The sequence below is a fragment of the Vidua macroura genome, chromosome 10 (assembly GCF_024509145.1).
Source record: "Vidua macroura isolate BioBank_ID:100142 chromosome 10, ASM2450914v1, whole genome shotgun sequence".
Classification (NCBI taxonomy): domain Eukaryota; kingdom Metazoa; phylum Chordata; class Aves; order Passeriformes; family Viduidae; genus Vidua; species Vidua macroura.
In genome coordinates, this window is record NC_071580.1 from 25,968,566 (window position 1) to 25,985,983 (window position 17,418).

Below are 17,418 nucleotides of genomic sequence, written 5' to 3' on the forward strand. Positions count from 1 at the left end.
GCACAACTGCGCACGGGCCACCCTGACGTCACTTCCGCCCGGCTGGGGCGGGCAGGTGGTCATGTGCGCGGAAGGCCGGGGGCGCGTAACCGCACGGCCCGGCGGCTATGGCGGGCGGGATGAGCGCGGCCCGGCCCGGCCCCTCAGCGCTCGGGGCAGGCGAGCCTCCGCAGCTCGTGTGCCCGCTGGGAGAGGGAAAGATACTGCGCTGAGAAGTAAATAGGTCGGCGAAGTGTTCTAACGGCACGTTTCAGTGTCCCAGGGAGTCTTAATGGCCTGCTGCATAATCCCATTAAAGCGCCTGCCAGCGCAGCTCGCTGTCACCTTCCTCAGCCTTAGAGTCAGATGCATAAAACCAGCTGCCATGTGGCACGACAGCTTACGGTGCAGAAGCTGAGGCTGGCTGGCACGGTTCTGGAGGTGCCATCTAGTTTTCACATCTATTTTTTGAAAGAAAAATCCCGCTTCCATGAAGGCCTCTCCAAGTCCTATGGCAAACACGGTTTAGGGGCTGTACAGAGCTTTTTGAGCCACTTCTTTCAGGGGATGCAGTGCCCTTCCTGCAAGGAGCAAGGACCCTCTCTCGAGGAAAGAGGCAGAGCCGGAGCGTGAAGGTCTGTGTGAGCTGAAACGTAGTGAAAAGAGGGTTTAATCCTGAAACCAGGATTACACAGCCCTTCCAACGGCACCAGCAGCCCAATAAGGCACTCCTACTGAGACACGGGGTCAGTGCCTTACTGGGCTACTGGGCACACTTCACGACTTTTATGAGTTGTGGAGTTTTCTTTCCACAAATCACTGCCGCTGTGGGGACGCCTCCTTAAAATCCCTGCTTTCCCAACACTTTTTGTTTGCTCAGCAGGCAAACCCAGGAAACTTTTCTAGAGGTTTGAACTGCACCAAGGTATGTACAAAACTGAAACAGAAGAGCACAGGGAATTAAAACAGGATGTATAAGAGAGCTTTCTAACTAATTCTCCATTCTCCAGTTGATGGATGCAAGCCAACCCTACAAGTGTTACACCTGCCTAGCATCTGGCAAGGTGTGATCCTCAGTCAAAGCGCTCAGAATTCCCATCTCAAGAGATCTAAAATTGACCTTTTAAGTACCTGCTGAGGATGGGACAAGGCAGCAGTGTGAATTTAGCCCAGAGCCTGCGGGCATCACTGAACATGGCAGCACAAGAGAGCCAAGGGACAGCTGAGCAGGATTGACATTGCTGCCCCTCAAAAACACACACCTGGAGCTGCACACGCCTGTGGGAAAGGCCCAACCAAGCCAACACTCACAGTGCCCAACAACAGGTGAGGAAACAGGACTTTGTAATGTCTGAACAGAGGGGATTTGTCCTGAGAAGTCGGTGCAAACAGCACCACTGGTTCTGGGGTGCTTCTGATAAGCACCATGACTGACACCGCCAAAGAGGGGCTGCTGGCAGCACAGCAAATCCATTATTGTTGGTCCTGGGCTGCACAGGAGTACACAAACCAGGGAGAGTCACACTGCCATCAGGCACAGACAGCTGGTGACAGGTAGGAGCTGAGTGGCCCAGTGCCTTGTCCCTGCTGATGTCCATGGGCTGCTGAAGCAAACAACAGATGTGGATAAATCAACACCTTCAGGGGAGACAGTGAAACATGCCAGGTTATGCTTTGCTTACAGAAGATCCCCAGTACAACCAGTGGAGCCCAGGGCAGCACACAGCCCACACAGATGAGCCTGGCATCCTGAGGGGTGTGACACCCCTGAGGTTAGAGGGGGGCTCAGGAATCAGGTGAGCTCAGGTTTCACTGGTGTTTCTCTCACTTAGGGGTGTGCAACACCATTAACACCCCCGTGAGTTATCCCACTGTGCATCAGTGTTAAAACCACAGCATGCTGGTCTTTGTGCCAGACAGAATTCTGCAAAATATTACAAGTTCAACTGTAAGTTCAGCTTGTCTCCTGGTGTAATTCCATACATCATGACAGCAAATATTCCAGCCCAAAGAAAAACCTGATACCAAAGAGATGACAAAGCAACACTCTGAACTCTCACACCCTGGCAGCACATTCAGAAGGCAGTCTCTGTCTGGTTTGTGCAATTTTTAGTCCAATCTATTAACTATAGATCAGTTATATGGTGCCCAGACCCTGTCAACCAGGCAAATACACACATATAGATGTGGTTGGAAAAAATTACAGTAAAATGGGTATTATTGTTAAAAATGAATAAAACTGGAGACCTTCTGATACTTCCCTTGTGTAGTGTCATATTTTCAGTAGTAATATGTAAAAGTGATAATATTCTCTGTGGGACAAATGCAAATTGATTCTCAGCTTGCTGACATTTATGACAGGCAGGGCAGCTTCCACTTTTCTAATTATCCTCAAATGTCTCCCTCTTATTGTAATACACTTTCCAGAAATGTGAGCTGGCATTCATCCCTCATGCTGGTCACTTGCAGAGGAATCTTGCAATAAATGGCAGCTACAGGACAAGAAGAATGGTACCATTACTACCTCAGCAGGAATGAGCAGGAAGGTGACTCAGAAAGAGTGTCCAGCACTGCCATGCCACCCTTCTGAGTGTGATTTGTTTGTGGAAGATGAGAGAGACCTGTCTGGGTGATGAGAGGTCCTCACTGCTGTAGTGACACCAAAAACCTGCTTGCAAAGGTGTGGCTGTGGGCCCTGCAGTCTGTCTGTTGCGGGGGGACTCAATTTGCAGTAATAAGGATGTGAAAACAAAGGCACTGCAGGGAATTGTGCCATCTACAGTGAGATGACACTTGCTCCAAAATGATTCCCTGTGTTTTGTGGGATTTTCCAGAGTATTTCAAGCACCCAACATCCCACTGTTCTGCACTGCTAAGAGTCTGGCTCACTTGGAATTGCTTGGACTGCTCTGGAAACTTTTGCATCTCCAGTCCCCCGGGGGCTGCCTGAAGAGGCAGATCCCTGCCTTGGATCCTCCACCCAGTGCCAATAAAACCTACTGCAACACTCATATTTTTATCCAGGTAACAGTCTTGTATGAAACAAATAGGTAGCTACTTACTGTCTTCTTAGTATTTTGTGTAGTGGGCTTTTTTGTGATTTTTGTGAAAAACGCCTTTACTTTCTTGTGAAAATTTAAAAAGTTTAATAAAGGACAGTAGGAGACAGAAATAAAGGGTTAAAACAGCTGGGTGTTGGATATTTAGTTAAGAGTACACTTGCTATTTTGGAAATGCTTTTAATATAATATTTTATTACATTTTTTTTATATATTTATAAATAATTATGTATAGTAAACTTTTTTTTCTAAATTAGTTTACATATTCTAAGAACTGTCTAGTATGGCTCTTTTTTGGTTTTATTTTCTTAGAGTACTCTTGGGTTGTGGTATTAGTTTATTTTTATCACTTTTAGTTTTTGGGTCTTGGTCTACACTGTTTTTAGACAGTGAGTGTTGATAGTTGGTATATTTGTAGTAGGTGTTTTCTTTATATGTTTACTGGGTGTTATTTCATTTAAGTAGGTATTTTAATATAAGTACACTTATATCAGTTATTTTATTAAGTTTAATTAACAATAGAAATAAAAACTATATTTTATGTAAAGTTTTTTAACATTACACATATGGAATCTATTTTAATATTTGCAAAAGGCCAATATTATAATATTATAATAAATATTATCTATTATAATAATATGTATCTATAACAATTTTCAGTTGTACTGTCTGTGTATTTTAAACCCATGTTGCAAACTCTAAAGGAAGCAAAACTTGCAGTTAAGAACTTGAAATGGAGATGTGTGGAGGGTCGTGTTAATTCAGGGTACATTTTCATTGCTTGTTGTTCAGCACTCTCAAGTGGCCCTGTATTTAAAAAAATATCCCTAAGAACTGGCAAAAAGGTAATTGAAAAGTAGATTTTAGGCAGTTTTGATTGTCCTCGATAAGGACACGCATTTCTCATTTTTAGCTTCTCCCATTCCTACCCCTTTCGTCACCATCCAGGAGTTCCCATGCTTTTCCTTCTTATTTTTTCCACAAGCTCAAAATGCCTTCTCTTTAGGCTTTATCGTTCTCCTTCATTAAAAATCTTCAAAAATACATGTTTTGATCAAACACTTTGGGTGGCAAACACATTTCAAAGGGTGGCAAACAGAAAAAGAAATGTGCAAACTTGTTCTGATTTTTGAGAGCCTCACTGACCCATCAGCCATATGAAATACCGCAGGGTGTTATTATCCCTCAAACTTGCCCTTTCTCAGGAGTGGGCACATTCCCTTTTTATACATGTTTAATTTCTGTATGGGACACATGCTTTCCTCTAACGTAAAGTCCTCACAGGTATCTTTGTCAGGCACACAAAAGCTTCTGAAAATATCAGTCCATGTAAACACCAGCTGTGGCACAATTCTAACTCACATCGGACATGATTTATTACTCAATCATTTCTTTTGATTCTGTTTTATGGGCATCAGAAGTATTTTCACTCAGCATACCTCCTTCATGCACAGTGATGCACAGGGGCTGTTAACAGGCACTCAGCCTGGTTCTTAATTCCAAAACACAACATCATAAAAGTAAGTCATACATGGAGTTCATTCACCAGACAAAATACTAGTTCCATCATACTGAGGATTGAAAATGTGTAACAGAAAGCACAGTAAGAACTTTGTAATGATCCCTAACATCCAAAAGCCAGGAATTACAAAATTAAAGACAGAAAATTAAACAGATTTTGGAGTGTATGTAAATATCACTGTGTCATAAATAGCTCAACTCTACTCTGTTACTACACAGATAAGTGAATCTATGAGGTAAAATCCTTGATTTCCTGGTTTGATTTCTTTTGCCCTAATTGGAGACAGATTTTAAGCCATTGTGTCCTATTGATAAACATGTGGACAACTTCTGAAGACCAACGATATGACTGCTTAAAGGTTGAGGAAATAATAAGGAAAGAGATATTTCTTATGTTTCCCTTGTGAGAGCTTACAATAAGGACAATGCCTTGTGGCATTTAGTGAGGCTTTACAAATGTTTGTTACTATTGTGACTTTATTTTAATGATGCAAATCTTCAGCTACATCTTTGCTGAGTATTGTTGACAGCACTGTAATAATCTCCTTTAGTTTCAAAAGCAGAGGAGAGACCCTTCTCAGACCTGCAGGCCATCAGCAGTTCTGGCAGAGTGAACACCTGCTCTGTTTTTATAGAGCTCTGAGCCACTACGAGCCTCTACAAACAAAACTGGCAAATTCTTTTGTTAGAATTGAACAATAAAAATCCAACATAGAACTAGTTAGCTCCACCCCCCAGAAGATAAGTAAACTGTAACAGATAAATGTTTAACATCATTCAGTCTGGTATCAGTAGAATATTTGACAATTCCCAGAGAGTGTTATGGAATACTACATTCAATTTTCCCCTGTATTTGCCAGAATCAGGAGTAAGAACCGTAACACTTAGAAAAGGAAGCTAATTTGTATTCCCTATCACTTACTGCTGTTCATTTGATGTCAACACTTTGCAAAAGACAAGAGAATAAGGTTAATTCAGTGCTATGAAGAAAAATAATGTTATAATTTTCATATATTAAACAAAAAAAAATCTACAATTTATGCTTCCTTTTTCATTTGTTCACTACTAAAGTGAATGAGTATATTTGATGTTACTTATTATTAAAGTAACCTTTTAAAGCCTCTTTTCTGTGTATTTCTCCAGACACCTCAACAAAAAATGACTTAAAGCAGGAGGAAGTTAGGAGCATTACAGAATCTGCAGCAGACAGATCCCAGCTTCTACTGTCTGTTTTCCAGCCCTCTGTGAACCAGGTAACAGGACTCCTGCAGGAATCACCCAAAATTAATGTGCTTCACTTCAGATGTCTATCTGCAAAAATTACAATTATTTCCTAGAATGTGTAAGGGAAAAAAGAAAATATTAATATTTTTCTAATATTTCTAAGTTTTAAGCATGTTTCAAATAACTGGTATTTTTCGTTAATAGTGCATTCATTTTTGCACAATGGAACCGTTTAACTTTGGTTAAACAAACCTGCAAGGACTTTTCTGTTGCTATTTTTTCTTTAAAATTATGTCCTTTAAAAAAAGTTGTGAGTGAGGGCTGTGTTCCAGAATTCATGGGTATAACCAGTGACCTTTTAGGCAGGAGAAATGTAGGAAAGACACATTTCTCTGTGGAATAGCTTTAGGATTGTGGCCAGAATTAACTTCTCTGGCCAAGTGCAAATTGGGAGGGACTAGATGCTGAGTAAAACAACTCTTTCTTTAATTCCTCCTGTGCCCAAGGAAATGGACCTTTGTGTTTTCTTTGGAAAAGAAAAGGGCTACATCAAAGTAATTCCCCACTTCATTCTCCATTTCTTCTAATGGAAAACTGACAAGATTCCAATACAGACCACTGGCTCAGATCCAACCCAAAAGCTGTATTCTTGATGTTTAATTCCACAGGAAGAAGTGTTCTGAGGACGTAAGGTGGATGGGGTAGAAATGGGAAAGAGGCTTAAGTTTGCAAGGGATGAGATTTGAGAGATTCAGGGAAATGGCTTTGTTAAAAATGCTCTGTGTCCTTACTCTGGAAAGCTTTTAAATACTTGTTTAATGTTAACCAGATGTGCAGGTCTCACAGGAGAGTCCTTCTGCTGCTCTCTTGCTCTCTGTTCTGTCCCCACCACTTGTCCCCAGTCTGCCCTGAAGCCAAGCAGAGGCAGGAAGGCATCAAGTGTCATTCCATGCTGGAGCAGCACGTAGGAGTTCTCATGGACCATACTGTGCTTAGTGCAGATAGAAACCCCAGCAAATTCCAGCTATGAATTGTAGGAAATCTAGATTGTGTCTATGAGAGATAAAAGTTCTCAGAAGATTAAAAGTTAGCCCAATTTGGGATAATTCTTAGTAGGACAAGAAAAATCTGTGTCTATGACAGCAAGGTATCAGCCATGCCCTGTTCCCAGATTTGCTGAAAAAGCTGTAAGATCCAGTTCATGGAGGCAAACTGTTCTTCTCTTCCATAGCCACATTTTTGGCCACAACTGAAAAAAGTTAGTTGAAACTCCAAAAGAAATCTCTGGAATGTTAGTTGGGCCGAATGGCATTCAACCGTTGGACTTGGCAATGTTGTAAGAAGTTGAAAAATAAAGATTTATAATGGGATGTGCCATTGCCAGAGAATGTTCATTGTGTCTGTGCATGTACAGACCCCCACACATCTGTATTATATAGAGATGTACTACAGTGCTACTGCATCACTGAAAATTTCTTAAACAGAAATATCCCCAAATAATTATCTGTACTGACAGAAAATTGTAAGAAGACAAGAGTTGGACATTTCAAGGATGTTAAAATTGTAGCAAAAAATGTTCAGAGTGGCTGTGAAATTAAATGGGTAGTTGCTATTTACAAATATGATGATTACATACAGTTACCATGGAAACTTGAGATGGAAAATAAAAAGTGACTTTAGCTTCATCTTGAAACTGCCCTGATTGGGAGGAGAACAATAGCTGACATTCATCCAGCAGGAGGCTAATTGCCCCTCTTGAAGAATATACAGCATGTTTTTCTGTATTTTTTAGCTACTATGCAAGGTTTTAAACCTGCAGCCAACTGAAAATAAGGCTCAGATAAGAGACACATCTGTTATTAGAATCACAGCACAGTGTGATTTATTCTTTTTCCTACTCTATTTACTGAAACACTCTCTGTTCAACATTTTCTCTTCTAAAACTACTTCAAGTGATTTTGGGTCCCATCTAAGTCCATGGCCTGGTAATTGTCCCTAAGTGCATTTTCTCATTATCTGTGTTTCTGCTTTGACAAGATAATGAGTGAAGCATGCTCTAAGGATGTGACTCATTTCCATCAAAATGAGCTTCCTGAGAACCATGAAGGAGGCAGGGAGATGACAACTGGCCCTGGACATTTTTAGGACAATTCTAAATGTGAATCAATTGCTAGTTAATAAAATTATATATATAACAATAACTGAACAGGTTATTCCTAAATAAAATTTGTACCCAGTGAGATGGCAGTGAGCACTAAGGCTGGAAGACTGCACAGATGGTACCATTTGCCTGTCTCTTGGGAATCATTCTGGTGCTGAAAAAGCCCTTCTGAGCCAGATGCTCAGAGCCAGTTCCCTGTTTGCTGACAGGCACTCCTGCTGCACCTGGCAAGGCTGTGTGGATGTGAGTGTAGCCAGGTATCTGCACACCAGTGGGGCTGGGATGTTCAGTGTGCCACACACGGAAATCAGCGAGTGCCAGGTCTGGTTACCAGACGTTGGAAGTGCCATTAAAAATGGGATTCAAAGAAGGGCAGCAGACCAAAAGCTGTGGGCATGTGCATGGACACTGAAACTTTAGGATGAGTCTTTCAATTTCTCTGATACTACCTTTTCTTTTTTATACACTAAGTTTGTTCCTTTTGTTATCGACACCAGCTTACAGGCCAGTAGTTCATTTTATATGGACACACAGAATCTCATTTACATCAGTTGCAATTCTTGCCTATTTAATTCTAAGTGTTGTTCTTGCTACATGGAAACAATATTTACAGAGCTGCTGAACTTGTATTTTTCTTCTTTTGAGGGATGAACTCCTTTCCAAAAGCTGTGCTATTTGACAACTGAACACCTTTGGCTTTTTCACTTTTCACCGTGTTTTTAGAGTTCTTCCAAATTATTAAAATTAACAACAGTGAAACACTTTCAGATGACAATGATTGTATGCTTCTGCTCTGATGGGTACCTGTCTCACTCCAATACACATTTGAAGCACTTTAATGCAGAAACATCCACTAAGATTAATAAACTCAGATTGTGAGTTTCTAGTCCAAGTGCTTATAATGGGAGAGATGGAAGTCTTGAGTAGTTATTGTAGAAAAGCAAATGACAATTATCTGCCAGACATTTCCATGACATTTTCAAGAGAAAGTGAACATCAGTGTTCTTTGCACCTCGTTTGTGCAGTGATTTCCATTTGCTGATCAATATACTCCACTTGGAAAGTTCAGGCAATCCACTTAAGTGCTGACACTTCCATGACAGTAATAAGGCCCTACAGAGAACTGTTTTCTTCCAAAACTCCTGCCAGACCTTTATTAGAATTAGGAGAACATGATTGACACTAAAATGACTAAACAGCTCTTCCTTGTGTTCCATCTCTCTCAACCTTGTACCTAAAACTTTCTTTGGTCCCCAGTGCTGCTAGGCATGCAGGGACAAGCTTCTGTTCCTGTAACACCATTCCCAGCAGCAGGGATCAGGTAATGGTTGGACATTGGTCCCAGGGCAGAGATCTAAGCAAGCACAGGGAAACTGAACTTAGCTATGCCTGCCTTGGACAATATTGAATATATTTCCTTTCTCAGTGCAAAGCCTGAGCCACCAAATTAGTGACCTTCCTCTCATTTTTAATTACTAATCTCATGTTGCCCAATCTAAATGGACCCTTTATCAGATGAGCATATTCCCCACACCACATTCTGCATTGCTTTTTTCTTACTGTTGAGCAATATCCAGGGAAGTACTAGAAATTGTAACTCCATTCAGTAGGGATATTTTTCATTATTTATACAGGTCCAGGAAACATTTTTTATGATGAAGTTAGGCTACCCTTAATGAAATAGCTCATGTTTCATAGCCCTCTACTACAGAAAAATGCAGTTCTCAGTTGATGTCTTTGTTTACCATGTGCTATTTTGCATTGTTTAGTGAATAAGCAGAGAAGGACACTTCACTGAGACTGATCCATAAGACATTAATTACATAAAAATACTGTGTTGCTTGTCTTGATATAAGCAATATTTTCAACTGCATTCTCTGATACTTGATGTTAAACTACCACACAGAACAAAGACTTTTTCAAGTGTTCATGGTGCCTTGGATTTTACACTCCAGTTTTTGAACTTGCTAACAGATATGTTAAACATCTCAAGCAGAAACTCTTCCTACAGCTATGGAGCTAAGTAGTGCCTAGAGTACAATTCATTGTACCAAATAAAATATGTCACATTTCAAGATAAAAACAGAACATTCCCACTTTTCCAGAAGCTTCCTGTGAATAACTAATGTGTAAGGTCTGCAATTACAACAAGAAAACTTCTGTATCACCCAAGGGTTTTTATGCCTTTTATGCCTTTTCTCTGGAGTACATAATGCTGGTATCAGCCTTTCCCTTTCCCTTTCCCTTTCCCTTTCCCTTTCCCTTTCCCTTTCCCTTTCCCTTTCCATCCTCATGCTGCTGGTTTCAGCACACTTCTGCAGGAAGATGTAATCCTTCACACTTGTGTGCAAATGCTGGGTGCTCTCATCAAGATTAACACTGTCTGTTTATAAGTGCTGCTTTCTGTGGGGGCCTTGACCTTGAATTCTTTGTGACTTTCTGGTACTCATGTTTTTTTCTGGGATATCCAGACTTTGTAAATTGGTCTTGGCATGAAAATAGTACCTGACTTCCATAAATTGAATTTTGGACTAGGTGACTCTTCGGTGGCTATATCAGAATTGCTTTGCTGGTGAGCTAATGGTATGTGTTCAACCCTGCCTGTCTCTAATAAAATTTTATTTTTCAGCATAGCTAGTTTACAGGATTGAGCAGCTGCTCTCTTCCTACAAAGTCAGCTTTCTAAAATTATAATGTTGGATGCTGAACTTTAGATGAACCTATTTCACTTGCTTTTCCTGCTATCAGTCTAAGAAGGGATCTAGTCACAAAAAAAATATTACAAATATGAACCTCATCATACAATAGTAAGAATTAAATTTCTTTTGATAGACAAAAAAATAATCAAATAAAGACAATTTTGTAACACCACATATTGATGGAGTGTGACTTACAAATATCACTAAACTTCTGTAAACAGTTTACTAAGAAATTGAAGGCAGTCAGTCCAATGAAAATTGATACAATAAGCTATTCACAGCTCTCTATTGCCTTGCCCTTCAGAGCCTTGCATTTGGGCACAGGGACAATGCTTGGAGTGGAATCTGTGTTACTTGATGTTTTTTAATGACTATATAAAGCTCTTCTAAACTGGATTATGTCTGGTATTCTTTGTAACATACTTCTTCCCTCATGCAACCCATACCTGAGATGGGACATAGGACAGAGCTCTGAAACATCTCTGAGAAACTTCAATTTTGTTTGAAAAAGGAAAAACAGAACAAATTAATAACTCTGAGTATCACGAGCTTCCTCCCTGCATTTCTGCAAGTATCCAGAAAATACCAGATACACCCTTTCTAAACAAGCTCTGGGTTTGTGACCTTGTGGTACAAGTCTGATCAGTTCCATGGAATTTCCCTTGCACTTTTCTCCCAGTTCAGCTGGCTGACGTCAGAGTCACAGGGTTTTTTCTCTGCCAGTGCAGAAGCTTTCCACAGCAAAGATTAAGAACAAAACAAACCCTTCGAAAGTGAGATCCTCATGACAGACACAGTGGCTGCAGCCCCTTGGTTGGTGCTTAAATCCAGCCCCTGTTCTGCAGCCAGCAGCTGCACTCCTGTGCCCACATCTGCAGCTCTGAGAGCCAGCCTTGGGCCATGGCAGGGCACAAACTGATGCAGCCATTGAGGGGTGCAGGGTGAAAAGAGAATGCAAATACCCTGATGCTACAGGCATCTTGCAAGACTTTAATGAACCAGAGCCTGAAGAAGTTACAGGTTTTAAAGTGAACCAAAATACAAGGCTAAATAGTCAATTATCCCCCTAAACCATAATTTTGAAAGAAGCCCAAAGCAAATATGGACAAGCTACTGATAAGCACATATTGGTATGCTGGATATCATCTGGGGCTTGTATTTCCACATGTTTTCTATTTATATAGGCAGTCAGGCACTTTTCAAGTCTTGCTGGCTCATAACAGCAGAGTAACAGCTTCAGCAGTGAGAGCCTTTTTCTGCATAAGCGAGTGTGATGGGCCCTGTTAGACTGGATATGTTCTTCCTGGCAAACTGAGTTTTTAAAGGAACCAGGAATGTCTTCTCAGCTGCAGCAAGCATCTTCCATATCCATGCTGTTTTCACAGCACTGCATGTGACAAGTGCTGGAGGATGTAAATCAAAAGAGAATTCTCCTCAGCTGTCCCCATCCCACTGAAAGCTCTGTTTATCCCCTGGTAAACTGAGTGCACTCAGTTTATCATGGACATGAGAATAATTAGGCTACTGTCTCCATCCCTGCAGCGTGTACCTCACTCTGTGCCAGTCCTGTCAGCTGAGGCTGGCAGAGATGATTCCAGCAGTGATGTTGTTTCCTTCAGCTTGCTGGTATAAAGAGTGACACCAGGAACCAGATACTCCCTTCTTCCCTATCTGGCAGTCTTTTGATCCATAAACAAATGGGAGTCCTATTACAACTTGGCATCATTTTTGCCTCCATTTTATGTGAAACCAAAGAGCTCCCAGGAGGTCAATGAACGTTTCTGATGAGAGCAAGTGCATAAAGTCAAAGAGAAAAAAATCCACTGTAATTAATGGGGATGTCTGTGCTGGATTTCTGTTACAGTTGCATTAGTTGTGGAGATGATGTGTTTTATTCCCACACAAGCTTCATTAATGAAATACAAAGGAAAACTGTCAAGTTCCTAAGCAAATTGTTGTGAATGCTTTATATTTCCTCATAAGGAAAGGGCTTTGCTGTGGCTCCTCTAAGCAGCTCCTTCTGTCATCATTGCCTCTTGAATGCAGAGCACAAGGGTTGGGGGTGAAAGCATTAATGCCACAGAGGCAAGAGCATTAATGCCATGCAGACGGTCAATGCAAACAGAAGGAGGAAGAAAAGCGCTTGGCACTCAGCTGGCAGCAGCCAGCCCTCAAATGGAAGTCTCCAGGAATGATGATTACAGTGCCAAATGCTAGGGAATTCAACTCAGCAAAAGGAAAGCACATGAGGCTCAAAGATGATTATGAATATTTAAAGGGTAATACAAGTATTAAAGCCTTCCAGCATTTTTTAATGTACCTAGACTTTTCCTGGGACTAGCATTATTTAGGTTATTGGGCAGAGCTCTGTGCTACTGCAAAGCAATACAATATTAATGAGTATTATACATAGTTCTCAACCCTTCCCTCTCCCCCAAGGAATGAGCAGGCAGATCTTTAGCCAAGCTTTGGAGAAATGACACAGTGGTGAGGATTGGAGGCACAGTTCAGGTTGAAGCCAAAGCTATCTTTGAGTCAGAGTGACTGCATGAACCCCCATGCTCAGCAATCATCTTGAACCACATTTTCCAAACATTTCAAGATACTGTGGCAAATCCTAGATCCAGGATGTTTCTACTCAGTGGTAAACTCCTCACACCTACATTAGGAGAAGGATCACTTTAGGGTTTCTGTTTATTCAGTGGCACCCCTAAAAAGTGAAGTTGAAAACAAGACACTCCTAAAGAACTGAAGCTGAGATAGGTAGAAGCAATCTCTGGAAAGGCCTTTCTGTCTCCTAAAAGGAATCAGAAAAAGGACTTTGTCACTCCAGTGCCTAAATGAAGTGTCTGAAGTTTGATGGGATGAATTAGTACCATGTAAGTCTTTGAAAAGTGCCTCAGAAAGTTAAGAAGCAGGATGATACACCTCCTTGGATTATTTATAACATTCATTCCTAACTGCTTCTTTAGGCATCCAATAAATTGGCCAGTCTACACTTCCAGCTACACAAATAGGGACAGCCTAAAGAAGCTTCCAGGAAATCCTATTACACATTATAACTTGGCTGGCTTCATTTAGGCTCTGTCAGCAGTGGAATTACCACATTACAGGGGCTCAGTGGCTGGCAAAGAAAAGGGCACCATGAAGGGACTCAGAAATGAAATGTTTCCAGATTAGTGATTTTCATGGATTCATTGATTTTGAAACCAAAAGCACACTCAGTGCCAGACTTAGAGTAGGGCCTGGCTGAGACCAAACCCCATCATGTAGGGGACCACACAAAACACAGCAGAAAAAATTCAAGTCCCACAGATTTTACATTTTTCTGGAGGTTTGTAACTTTTTTAGAGTCAAGTGACACTTGAACAAAGATTATTTGAAATATGTCCTTCATTCTTATGTCTTTGGCTGAAATAATTTCTTTGAAGACATGGGTGTTGGCTGAATGTTATGATAGTTGGAAACCAGACAGTGCACCTTGAAATACAGACAAAGCTGACAAGAAAACCACAGTGAAACCACAATCCCTGAAATGACTCTATCTGCTTTTCTGACTTGAATGGTTTGGAACACAGCTTTCTGCTTTGTAGCCAATTTATTAACCTGCTCAAAGTAAATAAGCAGCACCTTATCTGGTGAGCTGGTGTCAGAGATGGGTTGCATGAACCCTTTTTGTACAGCTCTGTTAAATAAGTGACTGGAGGATGGGCTGCCTCTCTGTGTACACACACAGACACACCCAAGCTTCTGTCCTTACTGTGACACAAACAACAGCAGAGCTTTCCATTTCTGGTTGTTGTTAGATCATGAGTCAAGTCATGTAAAGAGCTTTCAGTGTGTGCTCAAAAACCTTTTCTATACAGATGAGGTTTTCAGCAATTGATCCGCACAATGTTAAAACCAGCTGCATATTGGCTGTGTGCCTGGAGCTTAATTGTTCCCATCACTGTTTTCTGGTGAATGCTTTCTGCAAGGTACATAGGAATTGTCAAGTGATTGTCTCCAAAGCTTTTGTATATGCAAAGAACATATGATGTGGAGACTATTATCCTCCTAGGTTTACAAACTTCTGCAGAAACAGGCATTCTACAGTATTTTTCACTACATTCTAATGCTGGTCTGACACATTAACATAGGGGAAATACCTTTATGTGCTTCAAATGGAAATCTTCACAATCTTAATTTTGCTTGCATTTTACAATTACCTGCAAACACTTCCAGACCTGACACAGTAAGGAAGAGAGAACATTTCTGCTCTGATTCAAATCCAATCTTAGCAAAGTTTAGACTTCCAGACACTGTTCTGTCATGTTAATGGTGAGGAAGAGAAAGGATGTTTCTTAGCTCAGCCTAGGCATCTGCTACCATCCTTTGTGCCTTTCTAGAAAAGACAAACCTAGGTGCAGGCTGGAAGGGAACTACCATGCAGTCAGATTTATGTATGGAACACTGCAGCTTGATATGCAATCTGTAGTTGTGCTCAGAGGAGCAAATTTTCCTGATTGCTTCCTCAGGTGCCCATCTCCTCCTAAATCTACAAGCTGAATGCTGGGGCTAAGTGTTGAATTCTCTGTTCTAACTCTTGCAGCCCACAGGTCTGGAAGGTCTTTGCTTCAATACCTGTGTATGTGCAAAATGTCCAGTCCCAGAAGTGACAGAGTGGAGGTTCAAAAAGAGCAAGAATAAATGAGAATGATCATTCAGAACACCTAAATACAAAGGGGTAGATGAAGAGAGACACTTGTGAGACACATTTCCATGCTGGCCCTTTCCTTGTCTGGCAGGAGATAATTTGCTCCTGGCTTGTCTTAGCAACAACAACTGGCACTATGCTGCAATGTGGTCAGAGGACCTCAGTGGGAATACACAGCTTGGCAGAAATTATTCTTAGCAAAGAATTCTGAGTACCTGGGTTGGGTGTGTGGAATGCACTGGCCCTCTTACAGGTCCCTGGTTCTGAAAAATAACTGTGGGTTTTCCTATGGTCACTTGGAAAAAACCAAAACACGTCAGCAGATCTCAGCTGTAAAATATAATACCATCAGTCAAGGAGCTCTCCTGCTGCTTAATCAAAAGGCATGCAGAGGCTTCTGGGAGAGGCAGGAATTGGCGTCTGTCCCTAGAAAAAGCAGAAAGCAAACACAAGCATGTCCCACACATGTCAGTGTAGCACAGCATGCTAATTCCCAAGAGGCGATGGATATTTATCTTTTACTTTGTGTCAGTGTTTTAATGTCTGACTACTGGAAGAGAAGGGAAAAAATACGGGGCCTAGCAAAAGCCTTTGAAGACATGGTGATTTCTACTGATTCCAATGTTTGGCAGGTTGGGTTTAAGAGTTAAGAATTCAATATGCATTTGTAGACAAATAGAACCAGGACTTCAGAGTAAGAGGAGGGAATTGACTTTTAACTTACCAGTTCCAGCAAACTTCAAGAACAAAATTAGGCAAAACAGATGCCACCTCACCAACAGTTCTTCCAAAGTCCAAATCACAAGGAGCATGTAACTGAAGAGAAGGTTAAAAGATAGTCCTAGACCAAAATATAGATCGGGAGCTTCTCTGCTGGTGGCCATTGGACAGTAGCAGTCTGATGAGGGAGCACAAATATTTGACAGTTTGGCAAGGGGAGGTGTAAATATGTTTCATCACAGTGGCACAGATTTTCCAGGTGACTGCATCTAATTTTTACTGCCCCTGTGCTTTAGTCCCTCAGTGAAAATGAAATGTAATTATTCTTTGATCTCTTCTTTCCTTGCCATGTCTTTCTTTTGGCTATGACTGTAGATCTTTTCCTTTGTGCATGTAGCACTCTTTAAATGCTAATGGAATAGTACAGCCAATGTAAAGTAAAGGTGAGAGTCGAAGCTTAGATAATTCAGAGGAAATGCTCCCACTGATGCTGGCTGGCTGTCAGGCCCAAACACAGTTATTAATGGAAACAGAAGTGTTTTGTGCTTGGTTTTTCTTCTCTTCCTCTTCAGAATGGCTGCAAAGAGACAGGAACTTGTCTGCAAGTTGCAAAGGATCTAACTCATCCCTGGTAATTCCATGCCTTTCAAAACTGCCAACAAATAAAAGCAAGATCCAAAACTCTGTTCCTGCCAAACAGGCCACATCAGTGACAGTGAAATGGCTTTCTAGTGGTGTGACCTGCAGGGATGTCTGATAAGCATGTGGTCTTTCTCCTGCCAGTTTGTTTTTAATAATATCTGAACAATGGAAGCTGACCATGAAATCCCAGAGTTTCACCCAGAAAGTTCCTCAGCTTTTGGCTGGACTTTTTGTTTGTCTGTTGTTCGCAGTGTACTCTGCAATCTGCCTCCAGAGAGTTACACTGGCCACCAGGAAGCTGCAGATGCCTCTTATTTGAATGTACCTCTCTGTGCTGTTTCCTCTGTAATAAGTGTCTGAAGAGTTCACTTCATTGCAGAAATGAGGTGTCTGGAGTGCTCCACAAACTGCAGGCCAGGAGGAGGCAAAGCATGGTATCAGTTAGAGGTCAAGGAGGAGCTCCTCTACCTTGGCCACAGCCTTCTCATGCCCTCGGGCAAGTCTCTCACTCCTGCTGTCAGTATGCAAGAGCTAATCCTTCTCAAGCCTTAGCTCACAGATTTTTCTAAGAAAATACAGTTCTCCTAAGGCATTTGAGTTCTTGAATTGCTCTGAAACTGTTTCTCTGTTCTGTCAACACATCTGTTGCTCACATCACCTTTAGCAAAATCCAGTTCTTAAGTCAATGGCAGCTGGGAAGACAAGAGGCAGAGACCT

General features: G+C 41.3%; 1 long non-coding RNA gene across 2 annotated transcripts; it reads left to right on the forward strand.

Moving 5' to 3' along the window:
* Positions 1-62: 62 nt before the first annotated feature.
* LOC128812406 (uncharacterized) lies at positions 63-5,806 on the forward strand. 2 transcript variants are annotated; one of them, XR_008438702.1, is made up of 3 exons: positions 63-1,305; positions 2,407-3,003; positions 5,703-5,806. It is a non-coding gene; the product is annotated as an uncharacterized LOC128812406 (long non-coding RNA). The 2 variants fall into 2 exon arrangements; XR_008438701.1 differs by lacking the exon at positions 5,703-5,806 and having other exon boundaries at positions 64-1,305; positions 2,407-2,659; positions 2,814-3,604.
* The last annotated feature ends 11,612 nt before the right edge of the window (positions 5,807-17,418 follow it).